General features: G+C 35.2%; 1 pseudogene; it reads right to left on the reverse strand.

Moving 5' to 3' along the window:
- Nucleotides 1–1,350: 1,350 nt before the first annotated feature.
- Nucleotides 1,351–19,981, reverse strand: part of LOC149149599 (CBL-interacting protein kinase 23 pseudogene) — a 101,117-nt pseudogene continuing 82,486 nt past the window's right edge.

The following is a 19,981-nucleotide window of genomic DNA, read 5'->3' on the forward strand; positions in this document are numbered from 1 at the left end:
AGGGCAGTGCCCCCTTCTTAACCAGAGCTTCTTATGAAGAAGCATTATCCAAAGGAACTGCTTGTCAGTTTGTTGTACCTGCAGAACAACAATCTTATCAGCAGAAGTAGCCAGCAACAGATCCCTTCATCCTTGAAGAGTCTGAGCCTGAAGCCAGCCCAGCTTCCAATGACTATGCAAATCTGCGAATTCACCTACCTGCTTTTGTTCCCTACCCAGTGATCAATAAGGGAGAGGGAAGCTCCCCATCATCTTTTGTCCCTCTGTCTGCTCAAAGGACAATCCCTCAAAGTTGCCCCCTGAACTCTGAGGCAGGTCATAGCTCCATTCTCAAGGCTGATACTGATCACCTCAGTCTTGATGTTCTGAAACCTGCTCAGATGGCCTCCACATAGATTGAACAGGCAGCTTGTCAGGTGATAGAGGAAGAGGGTGCACAGTTTTGGAATCCCTCCTTGGATGAGGACTGTTCTAAGAAAGATGCAGGAGCAGGTGATGTCTCTGTGTCCCCTCCACAAGAATGCAATGGTTCATCATTCATATTAGTTGTGAAGACCACAAATGACATAGAGAAGTACACAACAACCATTGTTATTCAGCAGGTGTACAAAATCTCCCATGAAGAATGTCCAAGGAGGAGAACACACAGAGAGGGGATGAAATTTGATCCATATCTGCCTATTAAGGTCAAATGCCCCAAACTTTTTGAGGTAGAGGATCAAATAAATCCAGTTTTGTAGCTCTATGATGAACCGACCGAGAGCAGGAGAAACAGTTTTGATGGCCCAGCAGATGGCCAGTTTTTGAATACTTATGTTGTTTAAGGTTCTCAAACCTTAATGATTGTAAGCATTTTCTTTACAAGTTTTAGCATAGATTTAAATAGACTCCATGCCCAATGGATACTAGGCAATGTTTTTTAAGCTGGTTTTGTATGAAGGGATTGGTCTGCAGTTCTTGAGACCTCACAGGGAGGATCTCATCCCCAGAAGGAGCCAGTGTTAGCTCTGCTACATGTTTTAGCATTTGGAGGACCAAATATCAGCTCGTCCATGTGTTCATGCAGAAAAGGGAGCTCGCAGCCCTCGTTTAGCTTCTTCTCCTTCATTTTTCTCTTACCCTCTTAGCCCTGGTGTCTCTGTTTTTCCTCTAAAAGTCTCTTCATTTCCCGCTTACCCATCTCCTACAAAACTCTGCATAACCCTTTTTCTTAAGCCCGGACGCTTAACCTATGAACCCGCACCCATATAACCTTCCGCCGTAACCATAGTCGTTGATTGCTGTGCCTCAATTTAACGGTCTTCATCTTTTCCCCGCACGTTAAACCATGTTCATCTCCCCATCGTCCGATCAACCCTCACCGCGATCGGACGACATCCACAGCTCTCGCTCCCGTAACCTGCACACTTGATAACCCGAAGGGAAAGTGGTTTCCTCGCCGTCACACCCGCCACGTGTCGCAATTTTATTGCATCGTGCCCCTGTATACGGATACCGCCCACCTCCGATAGGCGGTGTGATAATACCGCTTACCGCCTATTTGTATGTCTCATGGAGAATACAGACCTTTTAACTGGTTGCAACCAGCCATCACAGGGTCTTGTGCATTTGCTGGTGTGGTCAGTATTCTCCATCTTCACCTATTCCTTGAAATGTTAGTAATTGGTGGTCTAAAGCCTTGTAGTCTGGGGGTGTTCACCAATGTCTGGGGTTAAACATAGTAGAAGTGGTTATTTGGCTTGAATATGCATCATTCTTTCCATTCATCCACCTATTTCCAACATTTTTGTTGAGTTTGTAATGTTCCCGAGAATCTCTGAGATATAACCTAGGAGAGTTTCTTGGGGTGATAACAGTGCCAAGAAGAAGGCCAAGGACCAGAGGCCTAAAAAGAGCATTGGAGCTAGAAAAACAAAAAGAGGCTGAACTAGTTAATGAGCTCACCCTAAATGAACAATTTTCCAAAATGATCAATGGGAACTGAGAGCATTGGCTTGAGAGGGTGAAAAACCATATTGAAAATCTCTTAGACAAGGTGAAGAGAGACACTGAAATTTAGAGAAATATGGCAAAGTATTATTTCCGAAGAAACCAAATAGCAAGGGCAAAGCTCAAGGCTACTAGGGTAAGAATTGAAGCCCTAACTCAACAAGAAGAAAATAAGAAGCTTGATATACTTGAAGAGGCTTCACTCCATGCCTAGACACACCAAACATTAGCTCTTTGACCAATTTTGAAGACTCTTGGTTAATTTTTTGTAATATTGTCTTTCCTATCTTTTTTGAGGCAATTTCATATCAGCTCCTTGGTCAAATTCTCAAGCACTGCACACTTTTTAGAGCCACTTTTTGGAGGAATGGAAGCCACCAATGGATTAATAAGGACAAATACATCTAGTAAAACCATGTTTCTTGCCCTGTAATGCAAAACTGGCAGGTAAAAAAGGTAAAAAAGTACCTAAAAATCAAGTTTTTGCCTCATTTCTGGACTAGACGCTACACATTTGAGTAGTCTTGGAAGAATGGAGTTTTGGAGGTTCAAATCAAGACCATTTTGAATATAAAGGGAAGTTTGGAAACTAGACAAGATAAGCTTTCCAATGAGCTATCCTGGGATAAATTTGGACATCAAGAAGGCATGCAAAAGTGGATTTGAACTTGGCGCTGCGCCTTTGACATATTTCCCAGTTTTTCACTGTTTCTATCCACATTTGATTTTTACCTGTGGGAAATCAATGTTTTATTGATGTGGTTGATGTAATTATTATGTTTTTACTATTACTGAGGGTAATTACATTAGGTAAATGGCCTCCATGACTTATAATGAATTAGTTTACTTAAGTTAGGGACGAGTCACTTTGACCACCCTACACTCTAGTTATTAGTTTCGTTTTTGTTGTAACCGCTCCTCTTCTCATGGATTCGACCGCTGAGGCTAGGATGAGTTGGTTTGAGGCCTATATCATGTAATTTATCAGTCATTCTACAGGTTGGACTCAATTGGATGTTGTACTAGTGTTTCAGACTTTGGCATGGAATATATTGGATGAGTTGCAACTGTTTTGGAGGGATACATGTGGAATGGTATTTTTATATTGTTTCTTCTTCAGTTACATGTGTGTGAATGTTTTGTATCTTTGATGATCCATTTCACTTCTAAATATGTTTGATTTTCAAGGTGTGATAGGCATAATTCATCTTCTATGCTCTATTTTGGGAAAATCATCATAATTTGTTTTATTTCTTCAGTTTAAAAAGAATTCATGATTTTCATGCTCTTTTTAACACCTCATCAGTCTAAACCATTTCATCACTATACTACAAAGTGTTAAAGTAACTTTCCTACCTTGCCCCATCAGATGTCTGCAATTCTGATTCTCTTTTTCCCTGACCTAGTTCACTCTCTGACCTAATTCACTCATCCAGTGACTACCCCAATCAAATCAAATCAAACAAACCTTGACCTATTATATCTAGCCTAAAACACTAATCCATCTAGCCCTCTTGGCTGTGACCATTTGGAGAGAGCGCTCTCCGGCTTGGTAGGGCTAGATACCAAGTCAAAATATTGGTCTATGGTTACCTCAGCTGGACTCTTCCTCAACCTTGGAGATACAAATGAGTGATAATAGGTTCCTGGTTATATCTTCTTCTTTTTCTTTTAATTTTTCTTCTTCCTTTTCTTCCTCCTCTTCATAATCTATGTAAAATAATTTCTTCTCAGCACATTTATGACCTTTAGTGTATTTGCTATCACAATTGTAACAAATCTCTTTTCTCTTTTTGCCTTCAGTTGTTGTGGTTTCAACCTTGTAGGTTGTGGAAGGTTAGGAGTGACAACACTTCCATTTTTATAGTTATGAGTGGTAGACCTCCTTGTTTCCATAAATTTTCTTTCCACCCTAAATGCATTCTCCAATGACTTAGGTTCCCAAAGGTAAACCTCATGTTCCATATTATCCATTAAAGTCCTTATGAAGACATTGACCATGTGATTCTCACGAATATTAGTTCCCTTGATATGCAATATTTGGAAGTCATCAACGTGCTCCGCCATTAAACCCTTTTGTTTGATATTTATCAATTGGATAAAGAAAGTATTGCTATTTATATCCTCATAATGTGCTATCAATTCCCGCGTAAAAATTGACCAATTTACATCGATTTACGAGAAAAAATCCATCAATACCACACAAACTGATTGGGTTATAAATACAAATTTGTGATGCGTACCTTTTGTGTGTGTTGCACATCATGTAGATCAAAGAATTGCTCCATTTATAGTATCCATGTTACCATTTATTTTCCATCAAACTTCCTCATGTCGATATTTGGAATGTGGTTGTTCTTAAACCCAACATTGGAGTCTCTAAAATCATAATTCATAATTCTTTTTTTCCTCATCATGATTTTCATGGATTACCTTGTCACCACAAGGAAGCCTTTCTTGCAGCAACTTTGTCAATCCTTCCAACTTGACATTCATTGTGTCCATGTCTACTTTAAAACCATCCTTCAAACCTTATATGACCCTTTTTATTTTTACTTCTAAACCATCCATATTTACATTCATCATTGCTTCCAATTCATTTTTGATTACTCTTTTCAAGAGCGAAATTTGTTGCACTTTCTCTCGTAATTTTGATATATCATGTTGCATTTATTCCTCTTTTTCATACTTCATAGTAGAGCTTTTTGGTTGCTTACTAGGAGTATCCATTTTCTTGTTGCAAGAAACATTAGAACCAATAATGATATCTATGCTTTATTATTCCCTTTGAATAACTTCAGACTAATTTTCAAACAAAATTTATGCATATTTAAAATAATACACACCTTTGTTTCCTACTCTTTGGAGCTTGATATAGAAACTGTTGTATATCTGTAATTTCGGCCTCCCCAGGTATGAAATTTCATCTTGTGGTAGCTCTCTGTGTCCTAGTTCTAACACCACAAGTTAGACCGAGATTGGATTCTTCAAGATAAAGTTACGCCAAATCACCCAAGATGACCTACTTATGGACTGTTCAATAAAAGCAAAGTTGTACGTACTTCCACATGTCACTGTTTCATAGTTTTACCCTCAAAATGGTACCTAATAAACTAAAGTTTGTACAAGTTTGGCCACTTTTTACGAAATTTAATTTATATGCCCGAAACAAAAGCTATGATGATTTTCCCTGAGACACCTCTTTGAGACAAAATTCTAGAGCATACACAAACCCTAACTTCCTTGAATCATATATCTGATAATATAGCGAACCAAGATCTGGAATTTTTACACAGTGTTAACCAAGATTTCTTTTCCATGTGGTTGAAATTTTAGCTTCTAAATCCTCGTAAGAAAAAAGTTATAGTGAAAAGTCTAAGGTGGTATGTTTGAAGTAGTGAAACCCTAGGATCCAAAGCTCTGATACCAAATGTTAATGAATCATCTAATGTTAATCTTAAAGCTATTTTCACATATAATAATTTATTTCATTTGATTTATTATTTTAAATGTATGTTGATGGGTTTATTAAATATGTCCAATCACAATCATAAAATGGAGATGTGTTATTTAAATTTCATTACAATTATTATTTATTTATTTTTTCTAAGGAAATAAATCAACCTTTCTTTACAATTTTTATTTATTTGTTTTCTAAGGAAATAAATCAATCTCCCTCTCAACCGAAATGCAAGAGTGAGGTTGTTGGTACTAGGCCAACCCACAGTTATACTCACTTAACAGTTCTTTTCTAAGGCTTAAAGCCACTACAACAACAATCATCAAGGCATCAAAGCTCATCATGTCACTAGCAAAGAGATGAACATGGGTGGGAAGGATAATAATTGTTCTACCCAACCACCTACGATAACCCCAATTGACTTCCTTACAATATTTTATAGGAAAATGATTAAACAATAATGACGAAAAGGATTAGTGAGTTTATATTTTCAAAATTTAATATAAAGACACACACACACAGAAAATGAAATATCTAAGTGATCTCGAATAAACCTATCAATGTGTATGTAATAGTGATCGACTTCTAAGTGTTTTAGGGCAATCTCATTTTTGGTTATGTGAGGAATATGGATATAGCTAGAAATTCTATTTTTTATTTGCATGTTATAAAGTTATTCTAAAGGTTAAATAATTGAAAATTTTATTAGAAATATAAGTAGAAAAATATTTAGCATGTGGATATTTCAATGAGGCTTATCAAGGCCTAGATTATATTTGTGGAATTGGCATCATTCCATATTTTTTTAGAGATACATAGTTCAAGTCAAAGGTAATATAGGATGAGGAGCAAATAACCAAATGAAATTGAATGCCTTATTTTATTTACTAAAATTTGCTTTAGATATAAGGATTAATGAGCTTCAGATCATGGGTGATTAATTTTTGGTCATTAATTCTATGAAAGGAAGCCTCCAAGAACAAACTAATTATCTATCTCCACTAGCACACAAATTAATGACAATATCTAATCAATTTCTTTGGAAAACTATACTCATATATATAAAGAGCATAACAAGCTTGTAGATAAATGTTTAAAGGAAGGATTTCATTTTCTTGAGATTTATGGTTCCTTGGGAAAAGTAAAATGTGTCCGATTAATGGTTTTACTAAAATTTTCATTTGATAATTTTTGAACTTCTTTTGAATATGTGATTTGTCAATACACAAGGCTATTAAAGTCTGTTCTTTGTTTCCAGTTACTTGATACATAGTATATGTGACATTATGAAAGTTTTGGATCTTTATGGATCTATAGTGAAAGATTATAAAGAGAACTATCTTTGGATGATATTTCTAGGATTGTGCCTAGAGCCCATGAGTATTGTGCACACACACAGATATATATAAGATACATATGTTTTATTTTGAAAAATTGTAATAGTGATCGACAATAAAGAAGTCACATCTACAATGTTTGAATAATTAAATAAAGAGATTATATAATTGTTATAGACGGGAAGGGGTCCTATTATTCTTTAAGGAGTTTTTGTGTGACTCATTTATCTTATCTATTTGGGCATCATGCTCCATGCTCACATTTGTGTACATGATATACAATCTAATTTATGGTGTTATTTTAAATATTTGGTGCATAACATTTGGTTTTAGACCATAGGAATCTTAGCTTGGCTCCTTCAAACTTGTCATTTCAAGATTTTCCCTATAAGTTTAGATAGAATTTTTTTGGGAGCAATAGGAGACATTAAAAAGTACATATCGCAAAAAATCATATCTTGATTTGCTATACTTTAAGGTATAGGATGTGTAATAGTTTTTGACAAGTTTGAAAACTAGTTTCAACAAGGGCTTTAGTCAAAAGAGTCATATTTGATTCTAGAAAGATTCAACTTGAGTGCCATTATTTTTATTGGAAAAATTATGGATAACAATGTTTTAGGTCCAAATCCTTTGGATATGTGACATACTTTACAAGTTCACTCTCTAGAAAGGGAAAAAAGTCATTGAGCTTTGGGAAAGGTTCATAAAGTTCACTTAACACATTCAATTTTTTTGAAACCTATGAAATTGTAGCAAAGACATATAAGAGTAAGGCATGCCAATTTTTTTTTCCATGGGTACTTTACTATGTCACCTCAAGCTCCACAATTTTTTTCTATATGAAACTAAAAAGGTTATAGAGAAAATGTCATGTTTATTTGATTGAAGGAAGGAAATCCATAGATTGTTTGCTTTGAAACCAAATATTATGTACAAAAAAATTAACTTTTCCTTGGCATATTCAAACTTGTCAACCCTATGAAATTATAGAGAAGACATATGAAGATACAACAATTCCAAAATTTCAAACTTATAGATGCAGAAAAATCAAAGTTACCTTAGTTGGAAGGTTGGTCAGTGAGAATCTCTAAATTAGAATTTTAAAAGGTATGTTATTTTGAAATTAACATATCTTTTCATTGAAAGATCCAATATAGGGGATTCAAAACTTGTTGGAAAATTAACATAACTTTTCATTGGATGGAGAAAAATTATTGGAAAGAGGAAATACATAATAATATGTTGGAAAAAGAATAATAAAAAATTTGGATTATTATTGTCAATATATTGAGATTGGAATGTGAGGTTTATGGTTGGATTTTAAGTAGAATTAATGGGAATAACTTACTTTAGTGGAGATAAAGAGAACAAGAAATCAATCTTGGGGAATGGTTGAGGATGATAAGATAAATTTGTAGGAATCCTTTTAGGGAAAGTAATAATTTTTATGGTGAAGCACAATAGTGGTGGATGAGTATTGATTAAAAATATTAGACAAAGTACTACATGGGAAGTATATGAAAAGTTTTTTAGAAAAAATGGATCGAGGACTCAAAAATAGAAGTGATGCATACAAATGAAGATGAATTCAAAGAAGATAAAGAAGCAATTTTGAAATTATAAAAAGGTATTAATGAATGAAAAGAATAACTTAAGAACAAGGGTAATCAATTGTGTAAATTATAGTCACTTAATGGATCACTTCTTATGGAGGCTAAAAATTTAAAGTAACAAAAGATGAACAAATATAAGAAGGACAAAGAAATATTTAGATTATGGATTCATAATAAAAAACCACTAGATGAAGTCTTGAAAGATAGAAATAAACATTACTAAAATAAAGAAATATGAAGGATATTGGATGAAGAACTACAAAAATACTTGAAGAGGAAATTTGCAAGAAGATTGAAGAAGCCCTAAAATGAGAGAAGGTAAAATTGGAAATGAAATCTAGAGTTGAAGGACATAAGAATTTGATAGATGACATCATGTTAAATTTTCAAAAAGAGAAGGAAGACAAGATTCAAGAAGGTCACTAGAAAATAATTGAAGTTTTCGAGCTCCAAATTGAACATATTAAAATTAAACATGATCATTAAGGGAATTTTGAGGTAAAAATGAGCCTCAAACAAAAACTATACCATTAAAATAAATTTTAAAAGAACCATTAACATTTTAGAGGATGACATATCCCTTACGGTTGAGTTGTCATTGTTTGAATTAAATATTCTTATTTGTCACACTCTATGGATGACAAAACCATTGTTAGCCATGGTAGTGTTGTAAGTAAAGTACTCATAAATTTCTTTTGAATATAATATAAATGTACTCATAAATTGAAGTACTTTTAAAATTCTCATTAGGGCTAAACTGAGTTGTTGGGACTAATGGTGTTGATGCTATTGGCGAGTATTAAAATTACCATATTTTAACATGCTCCTTTTCTTATTTCTAATCCCTTTTCATTTACTTGTAACATTATATTATCCCATTTTAATGATCATATGTAGGATTTAAGCTAAACTAAGTGGTTGGGCTTAAGGGAGTTAATGTTATTGACAAGTCTTAAAATTACCATATTTTAACATGCTCCTTTCCTTATTTTTAATCCCTTTTCATTTACTCGTAACCTTATATTAGCCCATTTTAATGCTCATGTGTAGGATTTAAGCTTTAGGTGTTTCTAATTACATTTTTTAGTATTTCATTGAATTGTGATTAACATTAGAGAGAATTAGTGTATTATTTATTTAATTTTGAAGTAATTGCTCATGTGTGAATTTTTTATTTAGGAATGGGTCCACAAGCTACGAGGTTGAATAAATTTGGGTTAATAGTGTAGAAAATTTGTAGATGTATTACAGACTAGCATACCATAGTGGAGGGGATCGACCACCACCAATATTACAACCACTTTGGGAAGATAACACAACAAATATTTCATGGTTTCAATTATTGGAAGGTAGATTTCTATGTGCCCAAGTGTGCATATTTATTTTCATTATAGATTAACAGGTATCCCATGTATATACCATGGATATAGGGAGCTAAACACCATTAAGAAATATTTTTTAACATATTATTGTAACCCACATGATAAATTTCGAATTTGACAATTAGTTAGGAGCTAACATGAATCTTGGAACAATGTATGAGTTTTTGTAGCCACTTGAGAATATTCTATCTTCAAGTGGATCTAGATTAAATAGTTGTTACAACCACTTAAGAATATTCTCAAGAGGATTTGTATTTAGACATTTGTTGTAACCATTTTCTAGAATATCCTATCCATAAGTGGATCCATATTTAGATATTAGTTTCAAGCAAGCTTATATATAAAAGATAATTCCATTTCCATTCCAAGGAGAGGACTCTTAAAGCATATAATCCAAATTATCGTGGCATCAAATACAAATTTCATGAGATATTTCTCCAATTTTAATTGTTTTTTTTTTATGGTAATGTGTGACTTGATTTGAATTATTCTATTGTAGTTTCAATTTGGTGCCATGTTCTAGGAGGTAGAGCTCACTCCATTAGAAAACAACATTGTATAGTTTGGTAATCTTTCATTTCTTGTGTGTGTTTATTTATTTATGCATCTTGATTTCCTTTATCATATTTTCCTTTTATTAATTTATGATTTATACAAGTGTGTATCCTTTCTGCAATAGCAATTCAATTCATAGACTAGTTTTACCAAAGTACCAATAACGATAATTATTATTTGTAGGAAAAAAAGAATTTCTTAACTCATGCAAGAAGATTTCCCGGTGACTGTAGGGGTTCCCATTGTCATGATCAAGTGTTCAAGTATATGGATCATTGACAAGAGTGATTGGGATTTGGATATATGGAATACAGTAATGAAATTTCCTTTTGGTAGAATCATATTAGACAAATAATGTAAGTTAAGAATTTGCAACCCACAAATATAGTGCACGACATCTCACAAATACATTGGAGAACTTGGTTGATAAGATTAAATGTATAAGTGATATTGGTCTAATAGAAAATGTATAGAAATACTGTCATTTTTGGAACCATTTCTAGATAGGTGTCCAAGGCACAATGATACTTCTTGTAGTTATTTTAGATAACACATGGCAAGGGGATGAGTAAGGAGAATATGTTGTTTGTCCTCTTTGTAGGTCCTCATATGGAGTATTTTGTATTCATATAGATGCATGCCTTTAAAGTAAGATTTTTTTTCCCTTTTATTTGTGGTATAGTAAGATCCATGCATATTACTAATCTCTTTGCAGAAAGCATGGTAAGAGGAAGATGGAGTTAGTATATGAGGATTCCACTAGAGGAAGAGTCAAGGAGAATTCATTTCAAGAAGCACCAAAAAAGAAAAGAAAATAAAGGGAATACAATTTTTAGTTGATGCCCCATAAATATCCATCAACAAAAGAAACAATCATTTTCAAGGAGGCATGTCTCTCATTGCTGAAATCATGAAGTTTGGAAGACCTCTCATGAGCATTGGAAATTGCAATTCTTTAAGTTCTAAGCATGCACATAATAAATGTCATACAATACTTTATTCATATCTTGAAAATTATGGATTTGGTCAATTAGATTTTTGGTATATGAGAGGATCACATTGAAAACAATATGTCTACAAAAATTAAATAGTAACCAGATCACATTTTAAGAGATATATAATTTTCAAATTTTATAGCGGGTTTCTATGGAATGCTTGTAGGTGTTGTTTTGACATTTTGTGAAGGTCATTTTGAAAAATTCAGTAACTGGATATTTAAATTTTTGGTGTGTGGATGCATTAAATTAAAAAATATAAACCTGCAAAAATTCACACAAACCCATCATTTGGAAGAAAAAACTCATTGATCAAATTCTTGTGGCAATGAACTCCCTAAGATCAGATTTGGGACAATAAATTTTTGAAAGACCAAATGGATAGGTATTTAAAACCCATTTCTATGGTATATTTCCCTATGAATATAGTTTACAAACCAATTAGAACTATGCCATTTTGATTTCATACGAGAAACTTATGCCCTAAATACTGACTTCTTATCCTAAATTTGCAATAATGATTTTTTTTTCTAGGTTGTTCACTGACATATTTCACCCATAAATTCTTCATTTTTATAAAACTTGTTTCTATTAAATATACCTATATGAATATAATTTCATCTCCAATAGGAATCAAGTTAATCCGTCATCAGGAAAAAAAAGTTATACCAAAAATCGTGATAGTTGATCTTGGATGGAAATCAAAATTAGATCCTTCATGCAACTTGTTTCAACATGTTTAACATGTCATTTCAAATTAGTTTCAAAACATGTTTCTTGATCTGTAATTGAAACTTGAAGGTGATATACAAATTTCAAGTGAAATTTTATGTGTTATGGGTAATGGATCGAGTTACAAAACACATAAACAAGTGATTTTTAAACTTAATTATCAACAAAAACAAAGACAAAATACCATATCAGAAACACATAATAATAAACATGATAAAGGAGTTCACTCCTCTCTTGGGCTACATCTCCTGGTCCAGCTTCCAATGCAGGGCCTCTTTCATTAAGTTCTTAAATTTATGTTTTTATGGATTTACGATGCTCAAAATGAAAAAAAATGTCTCCAATGGATCCATAACTATCAAAACCCCCCATATAGGTTATTTCTGTACCTCATTTGGCCAAAAATGGAGAAAGTTATGTCTATTACAAGTTTTTCCCAAATTCCATAGCTAATCCTCCTACAATTTGACCCAAATCTAGCTTAAGCGCCCCAAACCTGGTATCGATGCACAAACCTGGCCTACAATCCTTGCCTACGTGTGAAATTGTTAGAGAGTTAAACTTCCCATTAACCCCCCAGTTCAGAAAAAACACGGTCGTATGGGGGTCACGTGCCCTAGGGCCGGGGTTAAATGCTCACCCCCACCGGCTAGGCCCCCAACGCATTACAACGTTGTCAAATGCACCCATGGAACCCAGGGCTAGTGCTATATTCTCGCTGCGAGGGATTATTCAGGGCGTGCTCCAACTATATGTTGGAGGTGGGGTCGTCTGTCGACCATGTGTCACAGGGCTGGCCCCCTCTTCTCCTTCGTGCACCTATTTGTATGTATGGTCATGTGACCCCGAGCTAGCCCATGGTCTCGCCCCATGGTTATGTGGGTGCAGGGACCAGTGCTGGGGCTTAGCTCTGACCCAACCCAAAACGTATATTGCACTTCTCCTTAAATAAAAGCCATCAAATTATGTTGTTAAGAAACAATGTGTAGCGGGTTGGTTGAGGTTTGTGGTTCTTTTTGCTTGGTTGTGGGTTCAAGTCTCATGGGAAACTTAACCCCTTCACAAAAGTTTTACCCATCACTGGAGGCCACGTGGCAATTTCCAATTGGCCCACATGGCTCTTCCCCATTAGTCCACCATAATATACAATCAACCCATATATTAATTAAAAATAATTTATGAGCCAAAAAAAATTTAAATTTTTGGACCAATTAGGAGTGGCCAAGTGGCATCTTGTCACTGGCCCAAAATGTATAGTCACCATGTCAATTCTGCGATTTTTTTCCTGTTTGAGAATTCGACCATAACACGATATCGGGAGCATATGATATCGGTTTTGAGTGAAACGAGTTGTGTTGGATTTAGGTTGCTGATATCTACGCACTAGTACAAGTTTTGAGCATTTTTGAACAATTTGAATGTTGAGCACTAAAATGATCCCTTGGATCACTCCTCCCCATTGGAAGATTTTGGACCTCCAAAAGACTACTTTCAGTCAAAAAATAGATGAGGGTACAATTCCCTCACCCTTCCAACCTCAATCCATTTAGATTTTCTTGGATTTGTACCTTTGAGACCAACACGAAGGTACTCCATATTCCCTTGTTTTGAACTTCTTGTCCTTTTGTCAAGGATAGTATCCTATTACAATTCTTCAAGAAATTCTGGCAATAAATCTTCTATTGAAGGAACCTGAACATGCTCTCAAATTATCAACATTAACAACTGCATACATTTTCATATAAGGAGGCAAATCCAAATGGAAGGCATTGTTACCAATCTTTTCTAGAATCTTAAAAGGTCCATACCTTATTGGTTTCAACTTTTTACCTTCTCCTTTAAGCCTCTCTTTGCTAATGTAAAGCCAAACTTCATCTCCAACTTGAAAACTGTGGTCAACACGATGCTTATCATGCCTTGTCTTATACTTGGCTTGACTCTTTTCCAACTGTTCTTGAACCATTTGATGCACCAATTGAACTTATTCAATGAATCGCTTGGCCTTATCAACGTCACTAAGACCATCAATAGAAACATCCTTCCCAAAGATAAAATCTAAAGAAGATTTTGGTAAATAACCAAAGCATGCCTCAAATGGAGATGTTTGAGTCAAGGAATTCTTTGCCCAGTTATAAGCATGATGAATGTAGTGTAAGTGTTCATCCCAAAGCTTGGGATGTTTTCTACTATAACCACGAAGAAGATGTACTACCATTCTGTTCACCACTTCTGTCTAACCATCAGTTTGTGGATGGAATGCTATACTATTTTTCAACTCAGTGTTCATGAGTCCCCATAAGTTGTACCAAAAGTTCCCGACAAATTGAGAATCTTGATCAGAAATAATGGAGTTGGGAAACCCAAAATGTATCCACACATGTTGAAATAACATTTGTGCAGTTTGTTCACCTGTAACCTACTTATTACAAGGCATTAAAATACACATCTTGCTGAAACAATCTACCACAACATAAAGATAATCATGATTTATTTTAGACATAGGCAATCCTCCTACAAAGTCCATAGAAACACTTTCCCAAGGACGAGAAGGGATGGGAAGTGGAGTATACAATCCTAAATTTATATTTCTAGGTTTACTTGTAGCACATAAAGAACATCCTCTTACATAACGTGACACACTTTCATTCATTGTAGGCTAGTAACATTACCTTTGTAATTGTGCCACCATATTGCCTACACCAAAATGGCCAACAATAAGAGAAGTATGCGCTTATCTTATGATGTTGACTCTTTCACCTTGTGGAATGGATAGCTTGCCAAGATGATACAAAATTTTATCATGCACATGGTAATCCAATTCCTCTACTTGGTTTCCTTGACACAAAGTTGCATATACATCTTTAAAGTCATCATCTAAAGCATACCGTTCAAAATAGCTCTCATGCATGATAGAATTATTCTTAAGAATAAATGAAGCACTAACAATTGGTCTAGAAAGAATATCAACAACCTTGTTATGGATAACTTTCTTATACCTTATCACCAAGTGTAATTTCTACAAGAAACCCATCCATCTGATCTGCCTCACTTGCTGTAGCTTAGTTTGTGATTGTAAGTATTGCAATGGTTGATGATCAGTGTGAATTATAGTTTCCTTTCTCATCAAACAATGTTTCCAATTTTTCACACTTTGCACCAATGCATACATTTCCTTGTCATATGTAGGATAGTTATCTACTACACCATTAAAAGTTTTAGAATGGTAACATATGGGCTTACCATGTTGCATCAAAACCACTCCCATGGCATAGTCACTTGCATTTGTTTGTATCTCAAATGGCTATCTTAAATAAGGAAATGCACGAACTGGAGTTGTACTGATTCTCTCCTTCAATACATCAAGGAAGTGCATGAATTGGAGTTGTACTGATTCTCTCCTTCAATACATCAAATTTTTTTTGTTGCTTTCCCCCCCCAATTGAAAAACCTGCTTTATGCTTTTCAAGGCATATAATGGAGCTGCAATTGAAGAAAAGTTAGAAATAAGCTTTCTCCCCAGAGTTGGATACTAATTCATGTTGTTTAGTTGCAACAGTCTTTTGTTTCCCTTTGTTGTCAAACTTTTTGGGTCTCATTTTAGGATGAAGTTTCCAACATTGCTCTTCATCATGGCCCTCTTTTCAACAATGTTTACATGTGAGTTTTTCTCCCTCTTTCTTGATTGAAACATTCTTATTTCATTTCCCTTTGAATTTCCCCTTTCCTTTGTCTCCACTCTTAAATGGATTTTTGTTTCCCTCTTGAGGAACATTCTTCCCTCTCGCTTCTAAATGAGTTGCCTGTACACAAAATTCATCTAGTTTTGTAGTGTTAAACATGAGAATTGTGTGTCTCAAATAGCTGTGCAATCCTCAAATATATTTGAGTATAATGCCTTGAGAGGATAAATATATACCCAAAATCAAAGCTCTTTTTCTAAATTCTAAATTCTTGAGTATAGCTTTTCACATTTTTACCTTTAGCTTACCTAAAGTTTTGCCAATCCATAATATATTTTTGCATGTATTCTAATGGATAAAATTGCCTTCTTATTGCAACAAAAAAATCATTCCAAGAGGGTAAAATCTTAGCATGTTTCTTCATTTACTTTTGAGTTTTGGCTTCCCACCAAATAAGTGTTTCACCTTCCAATCTAAGGGAAGCAAGCTAATTTTTGGTTTCATCATCCTTGATTCTTTATATCCCGCAATACACTTCAATTTGAGGAACTGAATTATCCAATTTCTCAAAATTTACCTCCCCATTGTACATATGCAATTAAAAATTTATATCAAGCTTAAGAAAAGGAGTTTTACCATGTCCCTTTGGAGAATTTGGACGTGTTTATGAAAGGGTAGAAGAAGTAGAAGATGGGGATGAGGATGGAGGTGAAGGTGGTGGTTTGTCACCATTCCCTCTATTCCATTTTGGAGGCTTGTCTCCTTTTCCTCCATCTCCTTTTGGAGGATTTGAGCTCTCCCCATACAACCTTGAATTACTCTCTTCATAAAGAACCTTTACCATTTTAGACATATCAAAGAAATATTTTTAGAAAGTTCTTTCATCTTCAAATATTCCTTCAGGACCTTCTTCATGTGCCATGACTATTGAAGCTTGAGGTGTGTTTGTTCCCTCTGAATTTTTTTTGAGATCTTGGCTCCAAAAGTTCTCCTTCTCCTCTTTTAAGCTTGAACCTTGCAAGAATTAGAAAAACACTTGCAAACAAAATCAAAACTTCACAATAACCTTATGCTTTGACACCAAAATGATATATAATTGAAACTTAAAAGTGATATACAAATTGCAATTGAAATTTTATGTGTTATGGGTAATGGATAAAGTTACAAAACACATAAACTTAATTATTAGCCAAAACAGAGACAAAATATCATATCAGAAACACATAACAACAAACATGATAAATGAGTTCACCCCTCTCCTAGGCTACATCTCCCGGTCCAACTTCAAATGGAGGGCCTGTTTCATTAAGTGCTTAAATTTGTGTTTTAATGGCTTTATAATGCTTATAATGCAAAAAAGAAAAATGTCTCCAATGGATCCAAAACTATAAAAAACCCCCACTTGGGTTATTTCTGCACCTCATTTGGCCAAAAATTAAGAAAGTTATGCCTGTTACAAGTTTTTCCCAAATTCCATATCTAATCCTCCTACAATTCGATCCAAATCTAGCTTGAGTGCCCCAAACCTGGAACTGGTCAAGAAACCTAACCTATAATCCTGCCCAACAGGTAAAATTGTCCGACAGTTAAACTTCCCATTAACCCTCCAGTTCAGAAAAAAAAAAAAAAAAACCTGCAGTCGTATGGGGGCCACGTGCCCAGTGGTCGAGGTTAACTGCCTTCCCCCGCTGTCCGGGCCCCCAATGCATTACAACATGGTTGCATGCACTCGCGGAACCTGGGGCTAGTGCTATATTCCCATTGCGAGGGCTTATTCAGGGAGCACTCCAACTTTATGCTGGCGGTGGGGTCGTATGACAACCATGTGGCCTGGGGCTGGCCCCTTCTTCTCCTCCGCGCACCTGGTTGTATGCAGGTTCATGTGACCATGGGCTGGCCCCTATCCATTACTCTATTGTCAGTTCTTCTCTTGGTGCGTTGGATTGTGGGCTATGACCACAGGGCTGGGGCTAAGCCTTGCCCCACAGTCTCGCCCCATGGTTATGTGGGCGCGAGGACCAGGGCTGGGGCTTAGCCTTGGCCCAACCCAAAACATATATTTGCCTTCACCTTAAATAAAAGACGATAACTTATGTTGTTAAGAAACATTATGTAGCGCATTGGTTGAGGCTTGTGGTGGCTGTTGCTTGGTCGCAGGTTCAATTCTCATGGGGAAATTGGCCCCTTCACAAATTTTTTAACCCATCACTGGAGGCCACAAGGCAACCTCCAATTGACCCACATGGCTCTCCCCCATTGGTCCACCCTAATACACAATCAACCCATATATTAATTAAAATTAATTTTCAAGCCAATAAAAATTTGAACTTTTGGACCAATGAGGAGTGGCCAAGTGGAAGCCTGCCACTGGCCCAAAATATATAGTCACCCTGTCAATTCTGCAAATTTTTTCCTATTTGAGAATTCGATAAGAACACGATATCGGGAGCACATGATATCAGTTTTGAGTGAAATGAGTTGCATTGGATTCAAGTTGCCGAGATCTGCGTATTGGTACATGTTTCAAGCATTTTTTAAAACTTTAATTTTGAGCACTAAACTAATCCCTTGGATCATTACTATAAGTGTTATGTAACCATATCACAAAATAGATAGATCAACGACTTCAAAATTAGCCTCTTTGAGGGGGAAACCTCCTTTACATCACATAAATGAACAATTCTTGAATGATACAAATGATAAGACCTCCTTGATATATATAGGAGTCTAAGGGGTCTCAATATAATCATAGCATACATAACAATAATAATGTAAGGGCACAAAAATAACAATAATGGGTGTCTATGGGGCACAACAATAACAACACGGGGGATACATGGGCACAAGAATAATAATAGGGGCTAAACTAACAATAATAAAGGGGAATACACAAGTATTATAGGGACCTAACATGCCCGTCTCCTTCAATAAAGTGTTGTACTCAATGCTTGAGTAGTTCCGGATGCTTCTTTATAAAGTTATCATCCTTCCATGTGGAGTCTTCAGTGGGTAAGTTCTTCCACTTAATGAGATACTCTGAAATTAACCATTTTGTAGTTGTTGGGTTCTTGTTTCCATGACTGCTTCAGGCTCAAATATGATTTTTCCTTCTTCGTCAAGTTCTAGCAACATTGTTTGAACTGGGATCTTGTCACCAATAACCTTCTTTAAGCTTGAAACATGGAAAACTGGGTGTACTCAGGAAGATGCAAACAAATCCAATTTGTATGCCATAGTACCAATCTTTTACAACACTTTGTAAGGACCACAATACTTAGGTGATCAATTATTATCCTTCTTAGCTTGCTTAAGAAACATTTGTTTCTATGGTTATAGTTGTAAAAATACTCGGTCGCCTAAATCAAAACTTCTTTCACTACAATGTTGATCTGCCTGTTGTTTCATTCGATTCTGAGCTAGAGTGAGGTTATCTTTTAAGGGTTGGAGACCTTGATGTTGATGCTCAATGTGATCTTCCATTGCTTGAACCTTAGAATTTTCTCTTAAAGATGATGTGATGGATGGTGGATGAGATCCATAAAGTTGCATAAATGGGATCATTTTTGTTTCAGTATGGAAGGAAGTGTTATACCACTGTTTAGCTAGAGGTAACCACTTGACCATTGTGTTTGTTTATCATATTCAAAACAACGAAGATATCCTTTCAAACATTTTTTCACTATCTCAGTTTGCCTGTCAGATTGAGGATGATAAGATGAGCTATGAGCTAATTGAGTACCAAGACAAGAAAATAATTTTGTCCAAAAATTTCCGATGAAAATGGGGTCTCTGTCACTTATAATAATATTTGGGTTTCCATGTAGATTTTGAATTGTTTCCATAAATTCAGTAGCAACTATATTGGATTTAAAAGTATGAGATAATGAACAAAAGTGTGCATAATTGGTAAGTCTATCAACTACCACCATCATGACACTCTTTCCTTTATACTTGGGTAAACTTGTGATGAAATCCATTGAGACCTCCTCCCAACACTAACTTGGAATGAATAAAGGTTGTAACAGACCCAAGGTCTTAATTGTCTCAACTTTATTTTTTTGGCAAGCTAAACATTTTGCCACAAACTTCTGAATATCATATTTAAGGCCATCCCAAAAAAATTCTTTCTTGACCCTGTGGTAAGTTTTTAAAAATCCCGAGTGCCCTCCTAAGGGGGAGGTGTGCAATTGTAAAATAATATTTTGCTTGATTTGGGAATTATTACAAAGATATAA

The sequence above is a fragment of the Pinus tabuliformis genome, chromosome 9, assembly GCF_031772625.1.
Source record: "Pinus tabuliformis cultivar Carrire ecotype Pingquan chromosome 9, CPIR1, whole genome shotgun sequence".
Lineage (NCBI taxonomy): Eukaryota > Viridiplantae > Streptophyta > Pinopsida > Pinales > Pinaceae > Pinus > Pinus tabuliformis.